This window comes from Hemibagrus wyckioides, linkage group LG08, assembly GCF_019097595.1.
Source record: "Hemibagrus wyckioides isolate EC202008001 linkage group LG08, SWU_Hwy_1.0, whole genome shotgun sequence".
Lineage (NCBI taxonomy): Eukaryota > Metazoa > Chordata > Actinopteri > Siluriformes > Bagridae > Hemibagrus > Hemibagrus wyckioides.
In genome coordinates, this window is record NC_080717.1 from 15,779,676 (window position 1) to 15,807,662 (window position 27,987).

Here is a 27,987-nt window from a genome sequence, read left to right on the forward strand (position 1 = left end):
ATATATATATATAGACATATGTCATAAAGAACATGTATATTAGCATGTATATTATGGGACAGCTGACATGCACAAACTTCTGCAAGCATGCAACTAAAACATGTCTCAACAGCTTATCCTGTTAAGACTGAAGTAGTGTTAATCAGCACATAATGCACAGTAAATTGTTCTGTTTTGTTTAATGATGAGGAACATTTCAAGCAGATGAAGTACTGTCTAAGCACAGGACATGCAGACGGGAGAGCAGGATATGCACATTAAGAAGATTTAACCTTGTTTACAATCATTAATCCACATCTAATTCCAGCTGCCTACCCCTTCCAAGTCATTTATAGGGACATCCGGCTAAAGGAAAGAGATGTTTTGTAACAGCCACTGTGCTTTCCTGTACGTCGTAGTGATTTTTAAGTGAATGTAATATATTTTATACATTTTCCTTGCAGGCAAGCCACATAATTATCTTATTAGGATCCACAAAATGGGCTAGGTGCCTATTAATTAGCATATTTATTAGCCATTAATATTGCTCACTTGACATGGTTTTGCTTTAGATTAGGCATGAAATTATTTTTTGGCATTTAGTTTCACATATATTTTAGAAGTACACTTATGTACAAAGTAGTGATTATGTATGACAGAGATGTCTAAGCACTGCCGTAAAAATGGACTTTTTTCACGTCATGGCTGAAGAAATCATAAACCTGCTCAATCACTTTTTTTCTGGATCTGCACAAGTTAAAAATGTGTGTAACCCATAAATTAGTAAAAGGAGGTCACCAAAAACATCCACAAAATCATTGTAACCCTTAGTAATGTATATTTGTTGAAAAAAGAAAATATCATTTCACCCTGTGACTGAAAAGCCAAAAGTTTTTAATATCACTCATTTATCTACTGTGTCATGACCCTGGCTGCTTGTAAGATTTTGCCTCCAAATACATGACAAACATTGGGAACTAACATGTTAATGGGTTATATAGACAGCATGGCTAAACCCAGAGAGCCTGAACATTAATGTTTCCTTTATAGTTGCATTTTATTACACCATCTCATTCATACTGATGGTCCATCTCTCCATTTGATGCATTTTCTTGCAGATGACAGACCTGTCATCTCCTATGCTGCATACACTCCTGCTCTTCTGGCAGAAAATTGCACTCCAATTAAAAGTAATCAAAGACTGGTGAGTAAAAAGCATCTCGCCATCTATGCTTTTAATTTTGCCTTTTTTTCCATCTGGCCACTCATATGATTTCTGAGTGATGGTGGATTGACAGAACAAAAGAAACTCTTGTGTAGTCGCTTATTTAATCAATTATTTATTTATTTTAATGTCATGGCCCTTTTGTTGTGTCCTCACTGTAACAGTGGATGGAAAATTACTGTGATTAGTCGGAGCCATCCTTCCTGCCCTTACAACCCCACGAGGGCCACAAGTTTTGCATCCACAAACTGATAGTTCAGTAAAAATAAATGAATACATTTTTAAAAGGCCAACTTAATGGCACTCTGTGGGGTTCTCTTTTGGTTCATATGACACTGTTTTGGCCATATCTTGTATCTAACAAGAAAGACACCAAATCATCAAGAGGTGATTTATTAATAAACATCACTATCCATACTTTAAAAAAAGATAAATTAGATTTTAAGACTTTAGTTCAAATAAAACATTAAACCTCAGTGTGATATGGACACCAATGTCATCTCTCCTTTTATATGTACATTAAGTAAATAATTTACAAATAGTGTTAAGGTAAGGGATAAAGTTGTATTCTAGCCTAGTGGCACAGTATAAGATGGCTCTTTATGACACTATATTGCATGCAATAATAAAGCAATACAACATGAGCTGCTGTTGTAGTGTAAGCAATGTTACACTCGCACCATTGAGAGCATGATGGGAAGCATCACAGTCTGGTTTGAGAACAGCACCAGGCAGGATAGCAGGCGAGCTCTCCAGAGAGTGGTGTGATCAGCTGAGAGTATCATAGCCACTGAGCTTCCTGACCTGCAGTCAATCTACAGCAAGCAGTGCTGGACCAAAGCCAGGAGGATAGTGAAGCACCTCAGCCATCCAAACTACAGACTCTTCTCTGTGTTGCAGTCAGGGAAGCACTTCCGTTCCTTGAAGGCAAACATAGAGAAAATGAGGAGGGGCTTCTTCCCGCAGGCCATTCAGACCCTCATCCAGCACAACACATAGGACTAGATCTTAAAATTATTCTGGAATTTTCTACACAACACTGAGTACCTCAGGCAGATTTCTTTTGCACAGAACATTGCATATATTGTACCAATCTGCACTTTATTTACAATAGTCATGCTGTTTCTGCCACAAATCCATATTTATAAATATTTTCCCATTTACTTTGCACAGATAATTCTATTTCTATCTTTACTGCAACTATTTTTATTCTTTTTCATTCTATTTTTATTCCACTTTTTATGACACGGACAGACAAATGCATTTCAGTACACCTCGTACTGTGTATGGTCGTGACAAAAAAAAATTAATTTGTTTGTTTGTTTTATAGTGAATATCATCTATAAGTATAATCTCAAAACAGAACAACTGTGTGTTACTGCTTTTAGGAAAATATTTATAAACAAGACATTAATATCTTTAAATAAGTAAGTAATAAGAAATATATTTAATAAGTATAAGACTAAATTAGTGATAAGACATTTCACAGTTTGTTACATTTCACAATTTGTTCCAAATATTTTGTTCCATAAACAAGTCTGGTTCCTCCCTGGAATCAATATCTAAAGAACTGAAGGTATCATAACCATCTGTACACACAAATGTATGCAAATATAACAACTTTGGACCAAACAGATGTTAAGGATGGAGACACAAGTTAACCTAGAAATTAATGGACTTTGGACTGAAAGGGTTAACTGAACCCCACGTTAACAAGGAATGAACTGGTGAAGTAGTTAGAGGCATCAGGTAGCATAATATATTCATGCACCATTAAGAGTCTGAATAGAGTCTGAACAAATTTTGTCACATCGATCTACACTATATCAAATCATACAGTATTGTATTGTAGCAGTTTTTCTAATAAAATCAAATCATTCCTTATCATATCATATAAAATAATATCGTACAGAAGCCTGGGCCTAATACATCTAATAAGATCAGAATATTGCACTTCTGCTGATCTGGTATGAAACAGATTCAATAAAATGTCATGGGGTCTGCTATAAATTTTCCACTGCTTTGCGGAAATATTATACACTTAAACCTGCTGTGATGTAAACTATAAAAATCCCAATGCACAGTTTAAGTAAAAGGCAACAGTCTATAATTAATGCAATTTTCGATTAATGTAAAATAGTTCAACTGATTTGATTAGATTTATTAAAAGAGCCCATGTGAAAAAAATAAAACTTGCATAAAAAAGAAAAATAACAACTTTTATGAGCCCTGTTAACATCTGTAGATGTTCTTTCTGATGGATTTCAGCCTTTTGTTATACTTGGCTGTAAGTGTTGAAAGTTCTAGCATTTATGGTAACTGGAATAAATCTAACGCTCACTTTACTGCCATCTTTCACTTTTTTAGGCTGGAAGTCCCCATCTACGTCTCTATCCATGTTACCAAATCTACAGCTAATTCACAGCAAGTACTATGAAACTGTTTCTAACACTAAGTCCATATTATATCCATATTAAATGATTTTCTTTCTTTAAAAAAACAGTCACAGCTTCCTTAATTCTCACACACATGCTAATCGCTAGTGTACACATCTGGAGCTACTCTTGGGACCTGAGACGCAGCATGAAGCTGCCTGCATACTTTAACACTCCGGATCTGATTTAGTGAAGCATTTAGCACATGCAAAATAAACAAAATAAGATGGTGATCAATCCATGCATTTGTCATTATCTAAACTTTGGTGAGAAACCTAGCAGTCAGTGCAAAAGATAGTTCTGGAACAGACATTTTCTATAAAATAATTGTCGTAAAGGGTCATGAAACATGAACAGAAGAATAAAGCACACCTCTGAGAGTGTATAAATATTGTGACACTATTCACACCTTGGCTCACTTTTTACTTATTTTATGTACACAGCCTTATACAGGTTTATATTTAATGTCTACACAGGCCACATGTGGAGTTATGAGATCTCCAGCAAGTGTGAATTTGGTGTGGACACAGCAGTGTGACATTACAACTGTTGCTTTTTTCCCCCAGACCCCTAGTGCTCTATAGATGAGAGTTTTAAAGCACATATTGCACAATGTGTGAGCTCTGAAAAGGGAGTCAAAAAAAGAAAGTTTTGTGAAAAATGTGACATTTCTCACTTTATGATTGTACAGCCTAGCGTGAGTCTAATGTGAAAGGGAAGAGTTATGAGCACTACCTAACCCCTGGCATCAACCCTTACGGTTATCACTCTATAAGGAAAGCAGAAAGAAGCTTCCGTGCACTTTATTCACCCCGTCTGGTCTTTTCCAGATGCATCCAAATGTAGTATGTCCTGTCTCCTCGCACAGGGGCCGGGAGGTACTCATGCTTCTCATTACTGGGGCATGTTGGGATTTTATGGAGTCTTGTAAACCTCTGAATTACTGCACTTTAAAATAGATTTTGACACTGTTATGTGAGTGTGCTTATGGAAAAGCCTTTCATTGCTGGATGGAAGACTCATAATGGCAAATGACAAAAGAGCATGACTTGTTAATTATTTTTAACTGCCGGATAAAATGATTATGAACTGGGTAAAATACACAAAGGGCCAGTAACTGGAGTAAGACTCACATGAGGAAAGAAATCACTGACATTTTTGTAGAGAGAAAAGCATGGTGCTTGCAGTCGTTCAAAGCAAAACTGTCAGTGCTTTGAAGAGTTTATTATATTCATCCTGAAGGTTCTGATACATAATAATAAATTCATCTGAATTCCCATCACCAGAATATAATGCAAGATACAACAATTATAGACCTAATTTCTCACTGTTTAGAGACTAACATCATGCAAATATAATGTTTGGCATGCTGTGTTCTTAATTAAAGCAAGACAATGCAATATTGTCTAAAATGAAGATTAGATGAACAGATAATTCAATAATCACATATTAGCGCAAGAATGTCTGTCACTTCTTTTTTTTAAAAAAAAGTCTGCATTTTCAAATCAATTACTAATTATGCAAGATAACATTTACACATTAATTGTAAACTGCAAATAAATGTAATAAATGAAGCCTTAAGATATCATAATTATAATTAATTCTATAATTATAATTATTTTTAATTCATATGACATGTCTAAATATATATTTTTAAATAATTCATAATTAAAAATAAATGGGGAGGAAAATACAAAGTTTGTGAACACATAAATATGACAGTTTTTCCCCCTCGCACACGCCCACACACACACACACACACACACACACACACAATGATGAGAGGTATTTAAGAACACCATTTGCTTATTTATTGTTGTGTATCAGTCTACACATGTTGCTGGTTTGGTTGTGGAGGTCTGGTCTGTGTGTCCTCCTTGTCCTCCTGGGCTCTTTTAAAGCAGACGCTGTCTACAGGGCGGCAGAGCAGTCAGAATAGAAGGTGGCAGCCAGTCAAAACACTGCCTGTTCTTCCAGGCAGAGCCCAAGTGCTGGTGAAGAGCTTCTTTTCATGCACCCTTAATGTGGTAAAGTGATCTTCTGCACAATAGGTACACTCAAGGAGGCCATCCCCAGCAAACAGGCCAAAACAAACAGCTCCCCCAGGCCCCTCTGCCTACCCCGACCACTCTACCACTTAGCATGTCTCACTGGACTCACGGATGGAAACATATATGGTCCTGACACACCTGCAGTCATTCACACTTCACCCTGATTTTATTACAATAACATGGTGATGTACACAATCACAGATTCATAAGAACCAGCTAATCAGATGAGTTCTCAAAACAGTGGACATTTGACACATTATGTATTCATATCCTACAGGCTAAAACCTGATGGAAATATGTTGGGAAACTGCTTCATCCAACTTTGATTGCAAAAAACAACAACAAACAACAAAGGAGAAAAACGTAATTGCCGGGCCATGCAAATGCAACAACATACTGTATACCATAAATCAGATAGCCTAAGGCAAAAGTCATGACATTTATAATATTTTCTATCAATATTACTAGGTCACAATTGTGTTTTACAATTTTACACCAACTGTAGAAGTAATTATTTAAATTATTTAAGCATATGTGTACTTTGCTGGCATTCAGTCTGTCATGTGATTTTTTTTTTCTGAAACAGACAGGTGCTTCAGACATGAGAGGAGGTCAACTATTTTACAGAATAAAGATCATCAAAATGTGCACATATTTAGACACAAAATATTATAGCATACAGCGCTTTTAATTTTAATGTAATAAAATGTCTCTCCAATAAAGACACACTGTTCATATCAGTGAAAATGAAAGTGAACAGGTCATTTAATCTGAAAGTAAAATTCTTATTGAGTGAAAAATAAATAATATAGATATAATTTTTATTGTTGTTGTTGTTGTTGTTGTTATTATTATTATTACTATTATTATTGTACCAAAATGTAGGTTTCAAAAATTTTATCAATTGTTTCAAAACTATTTAAGTATCCTCACATCATTCTGACAGTGACCTGGGGTAGGTCCAAGCTTGACTGAAAGTTGGGCTACAGGTTTATTTCTGTTGAAGAGCACAGGCATGCGAGCAAAGGCCCAGCTGCCCTCAGACAGTTTGGCTGACAATGACACAAGAATTTGCACACTTTTACCATCCCAGCCTCAAATGACTTTTTCCTGCTTGCTAAACCAGACTCACTAAACTGAACAAGCGAATTCAAAGAGAAACTTTATATGAGGTTAACCGAGGCCTGTAACAAGCCTTCTCCTCAACTATACAGAAAACCATAGTGATTAAAACAACTGTTTACTGTTTAAGCATTACGGCAGACAACTCAAAACTGTTCCTGGATCAGACACACTCATTATTCTGCACACACAAGAGAAAGAATGAGATATATAAAGCAAGGGATTTTTTTTCTCGCCCATCTTCTTCTCCTCTTTCTCCTCTTTTTCTCTTAGGCTCCTTGTCGGCTAAAACATGTGGTCAGCTGTTGTGCTTCCATGTGGTCAGATGATCAAAGGCAGAGCGGGGTAGTAATTGTCTCCCGCTGAAGCGCAGCTCAGGCCCTGGATCAGGGTCCCAGCAGGTGGGGGGACAGCCATGAGAACGGCCTGAGAGGCTGGAGGAACGCGAGAGGCCCTGCCTGGCAGAAATAAAGACTTCCTAAGGGCTCCTCACTGACAACAGAGCCGCTTGGGAAGGGTGAAAAATGAAGCCTCCACATATTTTTGTTGAAGGAGAAAAAGGGGCCAATGTAGGGGGATGGGGGATAAAATGGATGCATAAAAACAAGAGATTATAAAATTTATAGAGAGTAGGCTTTGATGAAGTGTTATTTTTAGATGTAAAAATACAGAATGCTTTTCTTATTCGGTCGCTTCTTCTATGTCTTTTTTACTGTCAAATTACAGAACCCAGGCCAGATTAAATACTGAAGTAAATATTAAGTTCTTACAGCAGTTGAGCTGAATATACTTTCAGGACACCCACTGAAAACACAGATTGTGTGTTTACCTGGTGACCAGAGGGAGCTGCAAAGGTTCACAAGTTAGGCTACTTCACATATATGTGGGAGCCCACAAAACACTTTTCACCGCTGTCTGTCATTTTGATTGCCCAGCACGACTCCCTTCGCTCTCACCCCCTTCTTACCCTCCCTTAGGCCAGATGGCTTTTTTTTTTTTTTACTGTCTGTAGGCTCTTGCACCTTCAGTCTAAATCCCTAGAAGGAGCAGGAGGAATGGGCCATTGGTGTGTCGACAAATGGTTTGGAGGTAGCCATGTAAATAAACCAGATTAAGGGGAGCTCTTTCACAGATACATCCTAACACGTTTTGGCGCTTCTCAACCGCAGCCCTGATAAGCAATACTGAGCAGCCAAACAGGAGGGAGAACATAAAATAATAAATCATCTGAGTGTAAATTTATTCACATTGAAAGAAAACAACATTGAACGTGTTTGTAAACTTTAGCTGCCTTAAAAAGCATGGTTTAAGCCATAGTAAACTGTAAATTAAGTAAATTTTCTGGGATCAAAACAAGCCTGATCAAATTGTTTTAAATCAATACCACATCCTGACACAATTAAGTTGTAAAAGAGACATTCGATTATATTTTAATATTTTATATTTTATATTTATATTTTAATTATGTTCGATTATAAAAAAAAAAAACCTGCAATTTATCTATTACTACACAATAAACAATCCTTTCTTGTTTCTATGTAGTAGCTGGGAGGAAAATATACCCAAACATGTCAGATCTTTTAATATGAAGTCAATATGAAATGCTGCACACATTTCAGCTTAGTGCTTTAGTAACCTGGAAAGTTTGCTCCTTATCTACTCTGACTATTCTATATATTTAGAAACTACCTACCGAGCCACATATAACTAGTCTGCACTACATCAGTCTAATTCTGTCTGCAGAACTGTATAGAATTTTTTCCAAGTTTCCTATAGCATATCATCTACTGCACAAAATAAATTTTACTTAACAATATGTCCTGGTGCTCCGATGGCAGTCAAATAAAATATGGAAGACTTCAGGACAAGAAGGGTTGAAATATAATTATCTGATTGGGTGTCATCATGCCACTAGACAGCATGGCATGAATGAATTCCTTGTATAAAGAATGATATTTTGGGTTGGCAATCAACAAAAAGCTGCCATTTTGTACAAGTGATGAACAAGAAAAACAAAAGGATTTAATAATCAGTCCATTCCTTGTGTTCTTGTCATTTCACACAATCCCCTTTCTGCAGAATAGATTATTATAGAACCCCATCTCAATCACGCTATTGAGTTAACTATTGGCAGGAAATCTAAAACACTCACAATAATTGTATAAAAACTGCTTTTTAAAATTGCTTCAGAAACTCTATTGTTACCTTTGATTAGCACACGTCCTGTTTCCCTGAGCTATAAATATGGGGTTGCACACATATGGGGTAAAATCTCTTTGTCATCCATCAACAAGGGGGAAAACAAAAGAACCGTCAGTATATAAAAAGGCAGATGGATGACGCTGACAAAAAAATTAAATGAATATAACATATAAAATAATATACATAATACCCAGCCCTCCCTCCAAAGAAATGCTGTTTAAGAATTGCATAGTTTAGTTGATTCTTGGAGTTATCAGTTATCAAAATATACTCATAGATGCTCTTGTGACAGCTAACAGTTTGGGAAGATTGAACAAAGAAAGTCTACCATAAGAACCCACAAAATACATAGTGGTCCGTGATCTTTTGTGAAAACCGATGACATGATAAATTCCAAGCACCAGTATATTTTAACCCCCTGGGTGCCTCTGCCAGAAGGTTAAGACTAGATAGTAAATAGTTTTCCAACAATTATATGGGCCCAAATATACAGTCAAATCAGCATAGAAATGGTTGTAGGAGCACCGTCTCAGAGAACCCTACAGTTCTGAAGTGAAGAAATCATGCCATATGCACACATTGGATATTTAATACAGTGTAAACATAATAACACACTTCTCTCATTCTCTGCTCCAGCTGACTCAGGTCACAGAACCTGTGTCACATGATTGCCAAGTTGACCATGGCATGTTCCTACAGAATCAGTCAGGCCACTCATTTAGTCAAGACCAAAAAAACAAAAACTGAAAGTTAAATGGATGAACTATCCAAAGCAATGCAGCATAGCTACTTCTAGAAAGCTAGAAATTCAGCCATCTTCTTTACACATGCTCCCAGTGCATCTTTTAATCTGGTTCCTTATTCACCTAATGCCTAGGTATGGTTTAACATGTACTTTAACAGAGTTCTCAACATTATAATCATTAAAAATTATTCAAATTCAGTTTTTTGGCTGTTTGCCTGAATTTAGCTATGGCCTGCCTATAGTTTAGTAATTAATGCCATCAACCTTAACCTCAGTTACCAAAAGGTAACCTTTTGGCTCATTTACTTTTTTAAATAAAAGCTGCAGTTTTATGTATAATAGCATTTGTCCAAGTGAGGTCTAGCCAAATGTTCCCAGAAAGTTAAAACTGTCAGATATTCCTATACTTAAGGGGACATTTGGTAGCCACCAAGAAATACTAACATAAACTGGCACCACCCCCACCTTCATCCCTATGCATCCTCAAACAAATCTTATGCTTTCAAATTCGTTGCCACGAATGCATCATAGCCGGATTAGATTTTCCCTAGATGTGCTTTATTCCAAAATACACAGAATATACAAGACAACTGTTCAGTGAGTGCACCACTTCTGCAAGACAAGCCGGGCCTATTTTTCAAAGGCTGTTGTGACATGTTTAATAACATCTGGCTATGATTATGTCATTTCAGTACATTAAATGATGCTGCTAATGAATGCCAGTAAAACAGTGAAGCTGATCGTCTAAATCACAGGGCCTCAGAGACCTATTCAAGCACTGTCAACAGCCTCAGCCATCCCATCCTCACCCACCGCAAAAGCATCCACCATCAGCAGTTAGCACTTAGCTAATGGCTCCCTTTTGGTTGATATAATTGCACAATGATTAGCTTTGCGCTCTCAAAGTTTCACACTTCACCTTGTGTTGCTGCAGCACTGCTAGCACGGCTCTGGCCTCAGAACATAAGTGACAGACTGCATGCTAATGGCGATGGCACTCAGACACGTACAAAATGACACCTCGCGTTGTTGATTCTACCTGTGTGTGCACATATACATTTAATTAACACTAATCCAATTGACAACCCCTATTTCCTGCCAAGCAAGGTGTCAAGAGACAAAAAAGTGGTTATAGAGAACAAATTTGATTATTTTTAATTAAAAGGTGACATGCAAAGGAGGTTTGTGTACATGTATGAGTAATTAATAGAATAAAGGAATTACTTTTTTTTGCTGTAGATCCAAGTTACTGGCCTTTGGGCAACCAATCAGTACTGCATTTGTCTCAACAATTATGTTCATAAACTAACGTTCCAAAAAGGTAACAAGCAATTTTTAACAAACAATATCATCTCAATACATAAACCCCTGCTGTAGCCCCTCCTTACAATGTGGGGGGAAATTGCTGTCAATTTGAATGTCTGATGAGATTCACCACAGTCTGTTTCTGGCAGGCTGAGCATATGGGGGTGAGAGGGGACTGATGGGGTGAAGAGGCTCCGCCATCAATCTCACCTACTCTTCCCCAATCAGTTACCACAAGGGTTACCACCTTTTCCTACGGTTGTTATTAGGATATGCTACTCTGGGAGATCCATGCAGCAAATAAACTAACCGCCACCACTGTACAAGTCAGTGGGGATGGAGTGTAGTCAGTGTGATTAAGTGTAATTAAATACAATACAATACAATGATGCATTATAATCAACAGCATCATTGCTGTTTATAAAGACCTTCATGTGATGAGAACGACAGGTAGTACGTAGTAAATATAGAGTAGTACATAGTAAGTGTATTGTATATAGTGAAGAAAGTAAAGATGTGCTGCTATGCTTATTGGCAAGGTCTTTTTCAAAATAGTGCTCTTATCGTACAAAATTCCAAAAGGCTGCATAACATGGCCAATGGCAGTCGGCATTTTCAACAGATGAAGTATTGTCCCCATCGCATTTTTTTGGTCCTTCTACAAAAATGTAAATGTGAAACATGTTAGCAAATGGGAGCCCTGATGTCGCAGCAAATGACCAGTTTCAGCAGGAGCTGATAAAATCGCTGACAGCTAAACAGACAAACACAGGGATTTTGCTACTATGATCATTTTAAGAGCACACACTTAAGAACAATCATTGAAGAGATTATTCAAAAGTTTTCCCATTTTCTCTAATATCACATCAGTGATATTAGATTCATATTCTTGCAAAAGGTTTCATTTCATCCGTAACTTTTCCTTAAATCAGCAGTAGGGCAGTTGAGGAGAGGGAAAACACCTGAGACCACAAGACACAGTAGATGCCCTAGCCATTTGTTCAAAACCTCTGGGTAAGCTCTTAAATGCCAAGCGTTTGCCCCTTCATTTGCCCCTCTCCCTCTTGCATGCACTAGCATAAAAACGTCAAGTTAAATAGCACCCCTGAAGTTAAGTAATTATTTCTTTCCGAAGCCGCACTGCATGTTCTCCAGGAAGCCAGGTATTGAAATGCATAAAAAAAGCCAGTAGCGATAAGCTAAATGCACCCCACAGACAGACCACCTCGCCACAGAGACACCTAAGCAGCTATGGCTTTGACATAATTTTTCATCGTGTCTACCACCCGCTTTGCCATCTGCGATTTTGCCCAGGCAACATCAAACTAATCCTGAGAATTCAGAGCCAGGAGAAAAACGGAGAGAAAAGCTGATGTAGACGAAGGGGGCACCGTTAAGTGTAGTAGAGTGTGCTAGTGTCGCAGGTTGGGTGGCAGAGCTTAACAACGCACTACGACTGAGGCACCAGACAGGTAATGTTTTTTTCCTCACCAGCTTTTTCAGTGTGGTGCCATTGGTACTGCCATGTGTGTTGGCGGGGCCGCCCTGGCCGCCAAGTCCGCTCACATTCGCATCAATTACAGCGGATGAGCCTGACAACCATAATTACACACCGCTGACGCTGATTATGCGCAGCCTGTCATGGAGACTGGCAAGGCACCTATTTTGGTGCACTCGTTCTAGCAGTCAGTTGTCAGGGCAGAGTGGCGGAGCAAGAGCGGACCCTCCGCTGGGGTGAGCAGAGGGGAATTTTTTTTGGAGGCGGAGGCGGTGGGTAGAGAGCTTACTCTGCAGTTCACCCCGTCCTCCTGTGCTCTTCCTCAACAGGCAGGTCTTGGCTCAGCTCCCACTGGCTGCTTAAGCTTATGCATGAACATCCCCTGTGGTAGTATCTTAATTGATGAGGATTGATAGGGATTTAAATGTGACTCCTTCATCAAACAACAGTCAAGTGTATGCACAAGGCATGTAAGCTGAAGAGTATCAGGATGGAATGCAAAGATAGATTATGAGAAAATAGATGGAAAAAAATAGAAACCTAGGTACCTAGGAGACAGAGTTAGAGTCCCAATGAATGAATTGTCATCAATATTTAATCTTCTGTCTGAGCAAGGCAAATGAAATATTCAATGTTTGTATGGGGAAATTGTGACTGTGGATTTTTTTTTTGCTATTGTCTATAGAAGAATTACATATCTGAACCTCCCATACATATACACAGTGTAAACTTGAGCAGTTTATGACTTATCCAGGTCTTCCTTAGCCACCGGATCAACTATTTGAAAGCGTAGATGCACACAGTGGCCGAGTTCACTATAAATCTCTTTAAACTATCTTATCTTCAGTAAAAGCCTTATCTTGGTCTGGGTCACAGAGTCTACCCTCGAAAGCCAGTTAACCTACCAGCATGTTTTTGGGTGAAACTGATGAGACTGGAAAATCCAGAAGAAACCCATGCAGATATTGGCAGAACATATCAAACTCCACAGAGTAACAGTAGCCCGAGTGTAGGTTCAAACTAGGGACCTTGGAGCTGTAAAGTGTCAGTGCTACCCACTGTGCATGCATGCTGTCCATAAAGCTGAACTATTTCTTGCTAGTCCAGTTACAGAATAGTTTCTTTTAGTCCTACTCTTCCCTGAAACACACAAACACACAAACTCATCCACAATTAAACAGACACATATGTTAGCAGTATCTCCCGTCTAGTTATAATTCTGGATTCTGTGAGGGCTTCAACCCAGACACTATGAGTCTAGTGTCAGCTCTTGCAAAGACTGCAGACAGACTCAAATCATGTCAGCCCATGACCATTGTGCACTGAGTATATAAAGCCACGGATCGGCAGAAAATATGTTACTGTTTTCAAGAGCAAACTGTACATTTAACACTCAATGTTTGCTACAATTCAATGATATGTGACGGAGCTGTAGAATATAATTTTGTGGACATGATGTGCAAAAAGGAAAGCAAAAAAAATTGGGCGTGTTATAGAGTCCTTTTGAAAGAAGCTACCACCAAACCTTGAGATGAGGCATGATGTGTATAAATCTTTGATCATATTTTTCAAGGCCTTTCATGATTCTGAACTGCCGATAGAAGAAGAGTATATAATAATTGTATGCATTCATAAAGCCTTCACTGAAAAACATATTCAACAAAGAAGGGTGTTGCTGTATTTTTAGTGGTACATTATTTTTTTCACAAGTTCTAAAGACTTATTTACCCCCTACATATTTCCTACATTTCATCTCACATGTTTAAGATTTATTGTGCCACATCCTTTTTCTTATTTCTTTTTACTTTCCAAACCATTCAGATTCAAAGCGTTACGATAATGAAACCATTTTACTTTCTGCCCCAATAAACAACAAACACAAGAAAACATCAAATCAGATACCAAGAAGCAGGCCAAGAGATTTGCCCAGAAGTATTATGGCGATAAGAGCATTTAATCCTTCCACGTCGGCTCTCACTCTGACAAACTCTACAAAGACAGAAACACAGACACAAGCTCACAAAGGTTGTCCTTCAGTAATAACAATCTGTCGAGCCCTTGGCCTTAAGGCCTTGCTTTTTTATTTCCAGTCCATTGTCATATTGCCTATCGACATGTTAGATTAAACAAAATTTTCACGTCAATTAAATGAGTGCTGCCTGCATGATTAGCAGATCCCACTAATTCCCCCCCCCCCTTTTTCCACCACCGCCATTTTCCACATGGACGAGCAGCAAAGAGGGCTTTGTCCAGCAGGGCCCCCATCAAACATGTCAAAGATGGGTCTTTACCGCCTTCTCAGCCTGCTCCCATTCTCCTCGGGGAGAAGATGAGGAAGACAGGGACTGAGGGGAGGAGTGGAGACAGGATGCGCTCTGATTGTGAGGGGGTTGGACTCAGTGTTAAGGGTGTTCCCCGTGGTCCAAGGCCGCCCATTGACGGGGAGCAACGAAAATGCAAACAGTGTGTGCTGGACACCCATGTAAGGGCTACATTCACCTACTCCCACACGTGCACCATCGTCAATAATTACCCAACCAGCCAAAGCACTCTCAGTACCCTCCTCTTTCCTCAGACTCTTTGTGTCTTTCTTCATGGGCATGTGTTTGTTTGCTTCGCCTTAATTGACTTGATCTCTGTCGCATCTCTAAGGCTGATGTCCCAGTGTCTGGCAGACTCAGTGCATTTGAGATGAAGCCTAAAAATCAGGAGAACCAGTCTGGTCTAAGGCTGAAATTGGCAGATACTTGTAACTTAAGTTGAAGTGATGTACATTTGTTTCATGCACATGTTCGAAATAAAAGAGACATAAAATAATTAAAAAAAAAAGAAAAAAGACAAGCATGATCTTTCCTTGTATACTTTCCCCACTGCTTTAAGAAATAAGCATTATTTGATTTAATAATAGAAAAACTAACCAAAAGCCAAAATTTCAAGATTTGTTTTTGACAAATCCAAATCTCTTTCTAAATCATCACCAGCCATTTTTCAGTACTTCCAGATACCTCAAGAAAAGTTCAAATTTCCAGGTTTCTTTAAGATAAAAACAAAGACTGAGGCTGTGTGGTGCTGGAGCATTCATGCAGATGCATTCTGTATACACCAGAGAGTGGGAAAGGGAAATTTTAGTGTGCTACTATGGGAAGAATTATATATGCACAGAATTGAGAGTACAGTGCAGTCACTCTATCATTCATTCAGAAATCCTCTCTACCCACCCTCTCTCCCTCTCTCCCTCTCTCCCTCTCTCCCTCTCTCCCTCTCTCTCTCTCTCTCTCTCTTGGCGGTGTTTTCCCTGCAGGCTGTGTGAATCTAGTGCATGAGTCTGTGAGCATGTGGAGCACCACAGTGTGCTCTGTATAAGTGTGTATGTGTGTATGTTTGTGTGTGTGTGTGCGTGCGTGTGTCCTGGTAAAGCTCAAATCTGAAGGTATTTTAATTAATGAAAACAATTTCCTTGGATTTCATCTCAGTTCATTTGTAGAAACATTATCTCAAATCCTTGTCCTAAATACAACTATAACTTTTCATTTTAACATGCAAAATCCTTATAAATTACATTCACACACACACACACACACACAGAGAAAGAGAGAGAGAGAGAGAGAGAGAGAGAGAGACAGACAGACAAACAGACAGAGAGAGAGAGGCATCTTGATTACTAATTCTGTTATCTGTCCCACATGCTACTTTCTAGAAGAAGTGAGGAGAACTTGAGAAGTGACACTAATTCTAAGAAAAATGTTAATGGTCAGTGTCCTATTCAATATATTTTGGGAATCAAGGACATGCATCTGCTCCACTGAGGCTCTTATTCACTTACATACTATAAATACATCTAAACATTCTTTCTATAGGGTGTGAATGAGCAGCTTACTACATATAACCATTACCTCATAACTCTAATCCATCTAACCTGGCACAAGTTTTATTTTAGTTGAAAACAGAATATTTTTCTCTTTATGTTCAAATGTAGCTCGTCCAAAGAAGCAAACATTTCAGTATAAATGTAAGGTTAAATGTGTTAAAAGTTTTTATTCAAGCAATATATCTAACAACATTTCTGACACCAATTGACAGTCAGTGAGTATGAATTATATATTTTTTTAATGTTGCAAGCTGAAAACAATGGTCATCAGTAATTCTTTTTTCTGTTTGAAACTGATCTGTTCTTTTCAATTCTAACAGCATACTGCTAAAAAAAATTACAGACTGAGGGGACAAGACACCTATAGATTACATTTTACGTGTGTTAGCAAGAGTAGGGATTGAATGCAAATGTCAAACATACGATCATGAACACAACAAACAGAGGTTCAGACATGGGGGTGGGGGGGTTTGATTCTGTTTCAAGACATACAATTGGGTACAGGCCTGATGTTATTAAATAAATCATGGAGAAAAGGACCCCATGTGTTCACAGGAAGTTGGCCTTGGTCTGGCACTAATTGGAAGCGGCGACGTGATCTGATGAAACCGCAGAAATATTTTGCTTTGTCACAATTAGTATACTTAAGCATGACCGCACTCACTTCAGCCTTAATTAACGTACGGACCGAACCCAACTCATAGACCAGAGGATACAAGCTGAGTTTAAACACAAACCTTAACCTTTACCTGTGCAGAGTGCAAAGTTCTCTACGCAGTGGAATTACAGCACAAATCAGAATGACAGTAGGTTTTCAAGAATTTCCTTTATAGAAGAAAAAGCTACAACAAAAGCTCTTATGACTCAGAGCCATCAAAATGGGGAACACATTCCATCAATAGAATAGATCGATATAGCGTCTTACCTCTCGGACCGCTCAATCAGACTTGATATATGTCTTGTGTGGGCAGGTTCAGTGAGCCTCTGCAGAGAGAAAACATAAAAGTCTGTTTTCAGCATCTGACACTAATAGCATATGATCAGCCTCAGTAACCTTATGAGATAGCTACTCCCTTTCTGCCCATCATTCATAAGTACCTCCGAATATAAAGTCTATCAAAGCCAAATCCCATGCCACTGTAGCTGCCAAGGGAAGCAATAGAAACTTGAAACATCCTTTTCTTGCTTTTATTATTTACTGGATGAATAAGATCAGGTGCAATATGGAGGTAATATTGAGATATTTGACACATATGAGTTAATAGACTTCTAGAACAAAACAATTCATGTTGAATCATTTTGATATACAAATAAATCTACTTCAAACACCAATGAGAACATTGGACATTGCTCTATGAACTAAAGGTTAAGGATTTATTTAGCTAAAATGATTATTTTTGATTAAAAGTTATTTCATTGGGAAAATTATCATAACGTTGATCGACAAAAAATACTTTATATTATATTAAATATATTAAAAAATACTTAAAGAAGTAAAGAATGCAGAGGTTAGAGGTCCACTGTCCTAACCTTGTTCAAATCAACCAGTCAATTGATGGTTTATTTGTATGTTGTGAAACAAAGAGTCAGATTTTCACTAAAACGTGATAACCTTCTCCACCTTTATTTAGAATGTGAGGCATGGTGTCCAATAATTCAGTTAAAAAAGTCAAGCTGTGTTGTAAGTGCATCATCCTCAAAACCTGTAGCAGATTCAAAGTTTCTATGAGAAAAAAGAAGAACCTTCCAAGCGCACCCATCCATGGCACACCCCCTCCACCCCAAACTGCATGCTGTCCCCCAGGGGGAGCTGCACCTCCTGACCTCCTCCTCCATGGGGGTCAAAGGGAATTTAACACGAGGGTCCCACATTCCTCCAAGGTGATAATTGCTGTTGCTCTCTGCAGGGGGCCTTCAGGCAGTGGGTAAACAGGAGGAGAAAAAGACCCACCCCCACCCTATACACACACTAACACACACACACACTGAAATTTAAACACACCGTGCACAGATGACACACATGAATTATGGCATCAACTGATGGTGTGACGCCAGTCACAACGACATAGGGTGGTGACGTTTTTTCCACGTTCTCTCCCAAGTGTGCAGCTGTTAGGCCCAATGTAAACAGCACAGCACTTCACACCTCCAGCCAGACTCCTATGAACACTCTCCATGCTAATAAGATTTATTGAAAACTTCCAGCGAGACCCATCATAAGACAAAAACATCACAATGACTTAATTACCCCCCTTCATCATCTAAACCGCACACCCAGTGGTCTCTGATGGAGAAGTCCTTGGTGCTAGCTGATTGATGAACCATGCCAAGGATGAGCTCTCTCTCATTCATCCACTGCTGAGAGGAGGTGCACTGCTCCTTTCCTATTATCATGAGCATTCATGAAAGTTGTCCTAAAAGCATAAAATGTTTGTCAAAAAAAGCTTTATAGAGTATTTTTAAAGCAAGTGCTGATTTCGCAGTGTTACTAAACTCTCCTTCCTTTACTTATAACATAAAGTCATAAGAGAAAAAAATTCATGCATGGCCCATTAAGAGACTTCTGTCTCCTGAGCCTCGACCCTATTCTCCAAAACCAACACCATGCAGGAAAACAAGCTCCCCAGTTTCCGCCATGATCTTTCTAATCATATCTAATCTCTCATAAACTACTGTACAAGCACAACACAGTTTAGTTAGTAGCAGACTGCCTTAAGCATTTGGTAAAGGCTATTATTTTTAAAGGCATTTCCCAGCCTATGCCCACATGTGGTTTCTGCAAGCCACACACTGAGGCTTCAGGGGTTATAAAAGCTGAGGTGGTGATTAAGAACCAGAAATAATGGCCTTCACAAAACCTGGAATGCTTTTCCAGGGCAGATGAATTGCTGACTTATTAGCCCCTCAAACTATGATCATTAGTGAAGCTACATGCCATGTAATAAGAAAAAATTAGATGTTTTTGCCATTATGTGGAAAAGGCCTTGTGGGCTACAGGCTATTTGCTAAGCCCAGTTTTGCTCTTTTGCCTAACCTGACTACTGAATTCACCTTGTTAAAATTTGTGAGTCTTTCTACCCCCTAAATCTGGGATTAGGGTGGACAGCAGTCAGAGTGAAGCTATCCCAATCATGCCTAGACTTTCTTTAAGCCTCTCTCCCTCTCTCCCCATTTCTCTCTCTTTCTCTCTCACTCACTCTGTCACTCTTACGCACACACACACTTGCACACACATGCCCATCACTTTGCTCATTACAAGGGCTTCATACCTGTTAGGGCTATGGGCTTTATCTAGGATTTTCAACAGCCTCTCACTTAAAGTCTCTGGCCCAGAAGCCTGCAATCAGGACCTGGACCAGAGCTCTAAAGCTCCATACCTTTACTTCAGCAAACACACCACTTGTCCAACTAAGCCAAGATCATTAGAGTTTCGTAATGCTCTCATGGCTTCCATCTACTGCCCACACTGACCTAAGCTAATGATTAGAGAGAGAAAGGTTGGCATTTTATGTCCTTGTGGTTAATAGCTGTATCCATGGACTGTTACAGTATGTGTGTGTGTGTGTGTGTGTGTGTACCTGTGTATGTTAAATGTGTTTAGGTTGTGTGCATCTAATTGAGACGTAAGCAAAAAAAAATTTTTTTTTCCTTCAGAACTTTCTAATAAATATCCTGGATAATTTTAAACACCTGGCCATAAACCTGGAGGAATGCTAAATAAAAGCAAGGTTTCAGAGAAAGACTCCTGTCTGGCTATTACTCACCAAGACAGCAGGATTTGTAATGGTTATAACCTGGATTAGCTGGTTGAAGCAAAAATGCCCTAGCAGAGCCAACAAAGCATCATAGTAATATGTGTTTTTCACCGAGAAACTGCTAAAACTAAAAAATGAAAACAAATCTAAGAAGTCTATCTAAAGCATACGGATCAGTTAACTACACTAATATGGACTGTTTGTACTGTTTACAGTAAAGTAGAAATAAATTAAACATGAGTAAGCCACTGGGAGTATGCTTACTTTCTCTCGAACTGTGAGCAAAGCCAGAGAGGAAGTGGATCTTGCTTTCTATTTTGACCCCCAATCGGGCCCCTGAGGTGACCCAGGGGACCAGACACAGCCCTGCACTGTGGTACAGCTCTAGTTTCGATTGCCTGACTCCTTCCGCCACTGCACCTGTCACCCATCAATAGACCCCCTGCCCACACCCTTTCAGCATGCTGAATATATGGCCAGGCTGAATGCCCCCACCCAGCTAATTACTGCTGGCTCCTGAGGTCTGGCTGCATTACACTGTGTGCACTACAACATCACAGCTCCAGTGTGTGCCTGCACTGTGCACTAGCCTGGGTACTCCACACACACACGAACACTCAATCCTTCACACACAAGCACTGTGACATGATGACAGATTAACGAGTGCTGTACACTCACAAACACTAGGAATAGAGTTATCACTCTGGACAGGCAGACACCACAGACTGGAGGTTTAAAGCCTCGTGCAGGACATTGTCTGTACAAAACTTAAAAAGCTACAAATATATTAGACAAGTAAGAATTGCCAAGCTTAAAAAATACGCACAGAACAAAACGTAGACGTCAAAAAGTGAATGGAAAGCATGGTGTTTAAAAACATGCAAAAAAAAAAATGACTACATTCATAATGCTTGTGTTATGTTCTAAACTAAGTCTGTTCGTATAGAAATGTACGTTGGTACAGGGCTGGCGAAGTGCATGGAATGCAATATGTCCCTTGTGCCCGATTCAGAGCCAATCTTAGATCTACTTACACACAGATGAGTAAACTCTAAATTTACCCTTCCGGACGCGCTACAACAAACAACACGTGATGCAGCGCGCATGGAAAAGACACGCACGCGCTCGCGCTCGCTCTGTGATTGGCTCGCGCTTCTGTCTCGCAGGAGCTCCGACTGGGATGCGCTTAGAGGCGTCCCGCTGCGCAAGTCGCCGCAGGTAAATTTCGCACGTTATCGAGCGACGCCTGACTCGAGAAAGCCGCATTTGGGAAGAAAACATGACACGATGCACTACCCTACCCACATAAAACGACGTTTCACTACAACGTCAGCACCGCAGTCCTCACGCTTTTACTCTCCTGATTGTTTCCAGACTACCGCACCTGCTGACAGACACCGGGCTGAGACTGAAAATCACGGGCGCATTCTCTTATCCTGGTGACGGCCAGATCATTCTGATATCCGCCAACGTAAAATAGTGGAAATGCGTTTCAAACCAGAGCCCAGTCGTCTTGCATGTGAGCTGAGACAGCTGCGCACCCGGCATCACAGAGAAAACGATAAGTCTTCGACGCAACACTTGACGTGGAAGAAAAGTCATGTATAAAAAAAAAATTACAAAAACGCTCCGCCAGGGTGTGACTCGTACTTGGCTGATTGTTTGCGTGGGTTATCCTCCCTGCATCCATCTATCCAAACGATGAAAACCTGCCACAGAGCATCCTGTATCCTGCTCTGTACACTCAGGTTTAGGGCATCTCCCACTTGTCCGTTCTATGAGTTATTATGTGTTTTTTTTTTTTTTTACTTTTGACCCGTTGATGTCATTTCCTGTATGTGTATCACGCAATGTATGGCCAACTCAGCTCCAAAACACCTTTAGGAGCGCGCAATGTTTTCAAAAAACTCCATGGCGCACGGGTTCACAAGGTCAACAGACTTTAGTGATCTCACGTTTATGGCAAAACAAAACAAACAAAACAAACGTGAACCTGGGTAAAATTGGAATGTTTTCCCCTGTCAGAAGTGTTTATCACAGTCAGAGAATCTCGGGTACAAAGTTAATCACACAATCCTGTAGGTTTTGTAATGGCAGTGCTCATCGTCATGAAACCATACAGTGCGCTTTAGCTGACAGAGAGGCTGTACTGCCACTGAGGATGGCTTTCATTATTTTTGGAGACTGTTCACATTTATTTTCATGAAATATAGTCGAAAAGAAAAAATAAATAAACTAAAAAAAAAACAAAATCCCAACAGCCAATACAAAAAAACAGCAGCAGATCTAAATAAATAAATAAATAAATAAAGCACAATCCAAATTCCGTAATAGACGCAAATCAAAAACACAGCAGCAAGCCCAAAGCAAAACAGCAAACCAAAACGGAAAAAACACAACACCAAAAACACAAACATTAATGGAAAATGTTTTGGGAGGAAAGTATGAAAACTCAGAACTATTACAGTTTTCTTTTCCTTACAGAACTTTATTTACGCACGCTATTTGCACACTGGCAAACGATTCTAACCAAACTTCATCTGTCTTCAATCATAGCCCTCAAAATAGCACAAAATCATCTGAACAAAATCAAAGTATTTTTTCTTCGGGAATACTATTTTTTCCACCCTTGCTTATGTAAGGAAGCCGTGACTATATGCTCCTAAATGGCTTAACGCATTTTCACAACTACACACACGTTTTGCATAACCTCATATACTGTCAAATCTGAAACCACAACCATGCTCTTTAAAACGAAATATTTACATCAAAATGCTTTTAACACTGATGTGAATTTATAGAACAAATCTTTTTTTTCCACACTGCACACTTCTTATGGTGTAACATCTGTGCACCTACATCTATGCCTAAAGAAAACTGTAAAGAAAAGTAATCAAAAATGTCATATACATGAGCACAAAATATATACCTTTAGAGACACAAAAGTAAGAAAACCCAAATATATAGAATAACACAAAGAAAACTGAAAACTGTGCAGGCAGAGATGTCTGTCAGCATACAGTGCTGCAAAGTTTACAGGGAAAATCATCAATGCTAACAAGAATAAAGTCCAGAAATATGAATTTAGAGGTCAGCACCAAAGGCTTGCACATAAATAGGGAACATACACTAGATATCACTAACAGAGCATACACCAAATAACCTTTTCCATAGTACCGCTGTTATATGATGAGAAAAACCAAGCATGAAGAATGACATTTTCTATAGAGAACATAATACAACATAATACAAAGAAGCAGAGACAGCCCAGTGCCTAAGAATCAAATCTGTAATGAATGTATCCATGGTTTTCATTTGGATGAATGAAAAGGGTTGTGTTATGTAGCACTGCAAAAGAAAAACTTTTCATATTTTGTTTGCTACAGTTGATGCTCACTGTAACCAATTACATGGTTATGCAAGCTGTCTTCAGTTTGGTGGGATTTTTTTTTCCTTCTTCTTTTTATTTGCTTTGTTTTGCAGTTCAGGGCTTCTGTACAATTGCCCAATAGGAAATCATCCAACAGGCTTGGTGTGAAGGGTTATACAATGGTACAGCATTATAAAAAGGAGGCAATAGCAGACTTTTTTCACATGCTTTTTATGTATAATTCTGTATCATTGGTCAGTGTGCCTTCATTAGTGGAGGTTTGTGATGCTTTAATAACGGCTAAGTAAAGCTATGTGTATTTCACACTATCCCTGCTTCACTGCTGTCTTTTTTTCGATGGACAGAGTGGGTGGTAGGTGTTAGAGTTAGTTACAGATAGGACCCCTACATGGTGTGGTATTTCCTTACTCGTTTCTTGCTCTCTCTGACTCCTTTACCTTTGAACCTACAGAACAGATCACCAGGAGGCAGCCGGCAATGATAGATGGCTGTTGGTCTGCCAATGTGGCACAATATTTCAATTTCTGCCTGGGCTGTGGTGCTCCAGGGGTTGAGCAGAGTTCAGTTGCACAGTGTGGTGCCAGCGTCCACCCCCAGTGCCCGTGCTGGAGACCCAAACACAAGTTTCCAGCACATACCACGAGCCCTACTGGTGTCAGTGAAAACAAGCTTTGTGGTATTACACAAACCCAACTAATTATTTATGAGACATAACACACACTAGACAGAATGTTGCTTTTTTATTGAAACTATATTTGTTATTGTTCAATTTTTGTCAAATATTTACTGCATGTGGATGATTCTTATAAATAGAAATACGTGGTGTATCTTAAACTAATTTCATTGTACTTGAAAATAAAGCAATTCTAATCTATTCTACTCTACCACAATGCATTCTAGTCTATCATCAAATTAAATAATAGCATTTTTAGAGCTGAGCATGAAATGGGTTTATGAAAAAAAAAAGATTAATCCTCATTTTCAGTACATTTTAGTAACAGATTATGCTGGAGGTAGTAATGTTGGTTTTGATAACATTTAGATTAAATGTGATAAGACAGTGAACAGTCACACAATTCAGGAAATCACTAGGGCCTAGAACATTTTACATCAGGCAAAACAGCTGAAAGAAATTGCTGGCATAAGAGAAATACAGCTAGGCTTTTCAAGTCGTTTTACTTTGGAGTCTGCCTCTCTAGCATGGTGCTCTTTCCCAAAGCAACCAGAATATGTTCAGAGAGACAGAGGAAAATGAGGCTTAAAAAGAGACAAAAATATATGCAGGAATGAAGTCGTGCATCACACTGTGATGCATGTCTTATATTTTGACATTGCTATCTGGGTCAGTTATATTTATGAGTATCATGGTGTTACTCTGAAATGTGATTATGCATGTTCATTTTATGTGACAAAACCAGGCTGATATCTGGTAAGTGTGCACATAGATGTGCATGTCTATCTGGAATTGAGCATTTCTTTCTGTCTGTGTGGTTTCGAATGGGGGAGGGCAGTATGCCTTTCAGCTGGAGCACTGTGATTGGTCTGAGTGAATGTGAGGCCTCATGGCATGCAGTGCACCCTAGTGGTGGGGAGGAGGATCAAAAACAAACACTAACATGCCTCTGAATGTTCCCTCAAAGTACACACCAGCAGTCTAATGCAATACTTTGCACTTTCACAGATATCACCAAACCAAAGTTTTGGGAGCAACATTAACCTTGTCAAAGCTATATAATAACCATGCGAGCTGCAAATATGGATCGACACATTTCTAGACAGAATGTTTTAGTCTGTCTGAAGCATTAATCCATTATAAAAGCAGGATGCACTTATGTATAAACCATTTGCATTCATGTCAAAGTTGCTCAGAACATATTTATCACTGCTCCAGTGATCAAAAAAGTAGTTGTATGAAAAAAAAGCTTTTTCCTTCACAAAAGCTAAGTCTACATTAAAAAATATATTTAACATAAAGACAAGACTGGTTATAATATAACACCGAAATCTTTTTGCCTTGGGTGTCAGTTTACAGAAAGTGCTGATTTGCTTCCCTTCATAAAATCCAAATAAAGCATACTGCCAGATGTGTTGAACATTAAAAATGGCAAGGATAGCATTAAAGAAACATGAGGGTATTTAGTCAGTATATCCTCCCTTAACTGGGGCCAAATTCCCTCTCCAGTCATCTCCAGCACTGTTAGTCAAAATTTAAAATCATTAAACTTATTACTAGGTAGTTACCATAGTTATGTAACATTATGTAACATTGCTTACTTTATGTTTATTTCTACAAATTTAGCAATTCATTAATTGATCTTGGACGTTTTCATGTCATTACTCTTGGAGAATGACTGAAACAAAAATACACACACACCACACACACACACACACACACACACACACACACACACACACACACATATATATATATATATATATATATATATATATATATATATACTGTATAAGATTCCTTATTTCTAAATCAAAACCTATTTTAAAGAGCAGTAATAAATATTAATAAACTGAACATAGTCTATATTTGGTGTTATTACCCTTTGCCTTTGAACATGCTTTAGTAGCCTCAGGTATACTTCAAACAGTTTTATGTGAACACTGGCTAGGAAGTCTTTCTAAGCATCTTTGGGGGAATGTGCCAGAGTTCTTCTGGAGACTTTGACTGTCACACTTGCGTCTGTTTTTGCAGGAAATCCTCAACAGACTTCATTACATTTGGTGACTGAAAATAGTCTATTATATAACGTTACTAAACTTTCATCAAAATTAGAAAAGTTTGTAAAAGATTTTGCTCTTTTATGCTCTTTTTACTGATTACTAAGTATAAGACCACATTTGCCTTTAATAAAAAAAAAACAAAAAAAAACATTTACACTCACCAGCTACTTTAATAGGAACATCTGTACCCCTGCTCATTCTTTATTTTATACAATCAGCAAGTCATGTGGCAGCTGTGCAATGCATAAAATCATGAAAGTACAGGTCATGAGCTTCAGTTAATGTTCACATGATCTCAGTGATTTTGACCATGGCATGTTTGTTAGTGGCAGATGGTTTGTGTACTTCAGAAACTGCCGATCTCCTGAGATTTTCACACACAGTGGGGTTGTTGATGAGATGAGAGAGGTCAGAGGAGAATGTCCAAAGTGGTTTGAGCTGACAAGAAGGCTGTGGATACTTACATAATCACTCTTTACCATCATTGCAAGCAGAAAAACATCTAAGAATGCACAACATGTCAAACCTAGAGGTGAATGGGCTACAAAAGCAGAAGGCTGCATCGGGTTCCACTCCTGTTAGCCAAGAACAAGAATTTGAGGCTACAGTGGTCAAAGGTTCAATGATATTGACAGTTGTCGAAAAGCATCACCTGGTATTTTTCCAATTTTCACCTGCCAAATGACTATAATGCCCATATGTGCTTTTTAAACATCCCATGCCAGATTTAGTCCCGCTTTTGCCTCTGTAATAACCTCTACTTTTCTGGGAAGGCTTTCCACAAGAGTATTAGTGAGTCAGCATTCCATTTCATCACAAAAGGTGTTCAGTGTGGTTGAGGTCAGGACTCAGTGCAGGACACTCAAATACTTCCAAACCGACCTTAATAAACCATGTCTTCATGGAGATCACTTTGTGCACAGGGGTGTTGTCATGCTAGAACAGCCTTGGACACCAAAAGCACACAAAGGCATCTTATAATTTTGAATATAATACTTTGCTTACAGCTTTGCGGCAACAGTTTAAGCCTGATAGTCAGTGATAGTGTAGTGTCCACAAATCTTTGGCTATGTAGTGCATACAGTAAAACAGATTCAGAGCTGTCTAGCACAGGTTAGGGGACAAGATACCATGTTTGGGTGTTACAATTAAATATACAGCTTTCTAAATGTTTCAAATGTACACACCAGACACTGCTGTCTTATGTTCATCTTTGGAAAGATATATATAACGATTATAGAAACTGCTTATAAGGATGTGTATATTGGGGTATAGCTGAAGACTGTCTACCCCTCTTTGCCTGGCAAGGGGATTAATAATGAATTAAGGCATCTAAACCCCACAGAGCAACCCCCCTGCCAACATGCTTTCCCTAAAAAAGAGAGAGAGATTCATGCATACTAATGTATCCATTATTTATAGTGATTGCACAGCTGGGCCACCAATGCTAAAGACAAGGAAGGAGGGAAAATTGTTTGCTCCTGGGTGGAAGTCCCAGACTGAGAAGCAACCAGTTATATGGCAATGCTAAAGTATGAGTTATGGTGGCAATTGTATGGCCATATCTTGAATAAAGGAGGGTGTCCTTCACTGCCAGACAGTCACGCCTAATACATGGGGACGAGGAGGCGAGTGCTGCTGGGGGGAGGGGCGGATTAAACAAATAAATACATGA

At 38.9% G+C, this 27,987-nt stretch overlaps 1 long non-coding RNA gene across 1 annotated transcript; it reads right to left on the bottom strand.

Annotated features, from left to right (window-relative positions):
* Positions 1-1,358: 1,358 nt before the first annotated feature.
* LOC131357478 (uncharacterized) lies at positions 1,359-21,967 on the bottom strand. Its single transcript, XR_009205270.1, has 3 exons — positions 21,836-21,967; positions 17,356-17,414; positions 1,359-2,124 (listed from the first exon to the last, which is right to left on the bottom strand). It is a non-coding gene; the product is annotated as an uncharacterized LOC131357478 (long non-coding RNA).
* Between the last annotated feature and the right edge of the window lie 6,020 nt (positions 21,968-27,987).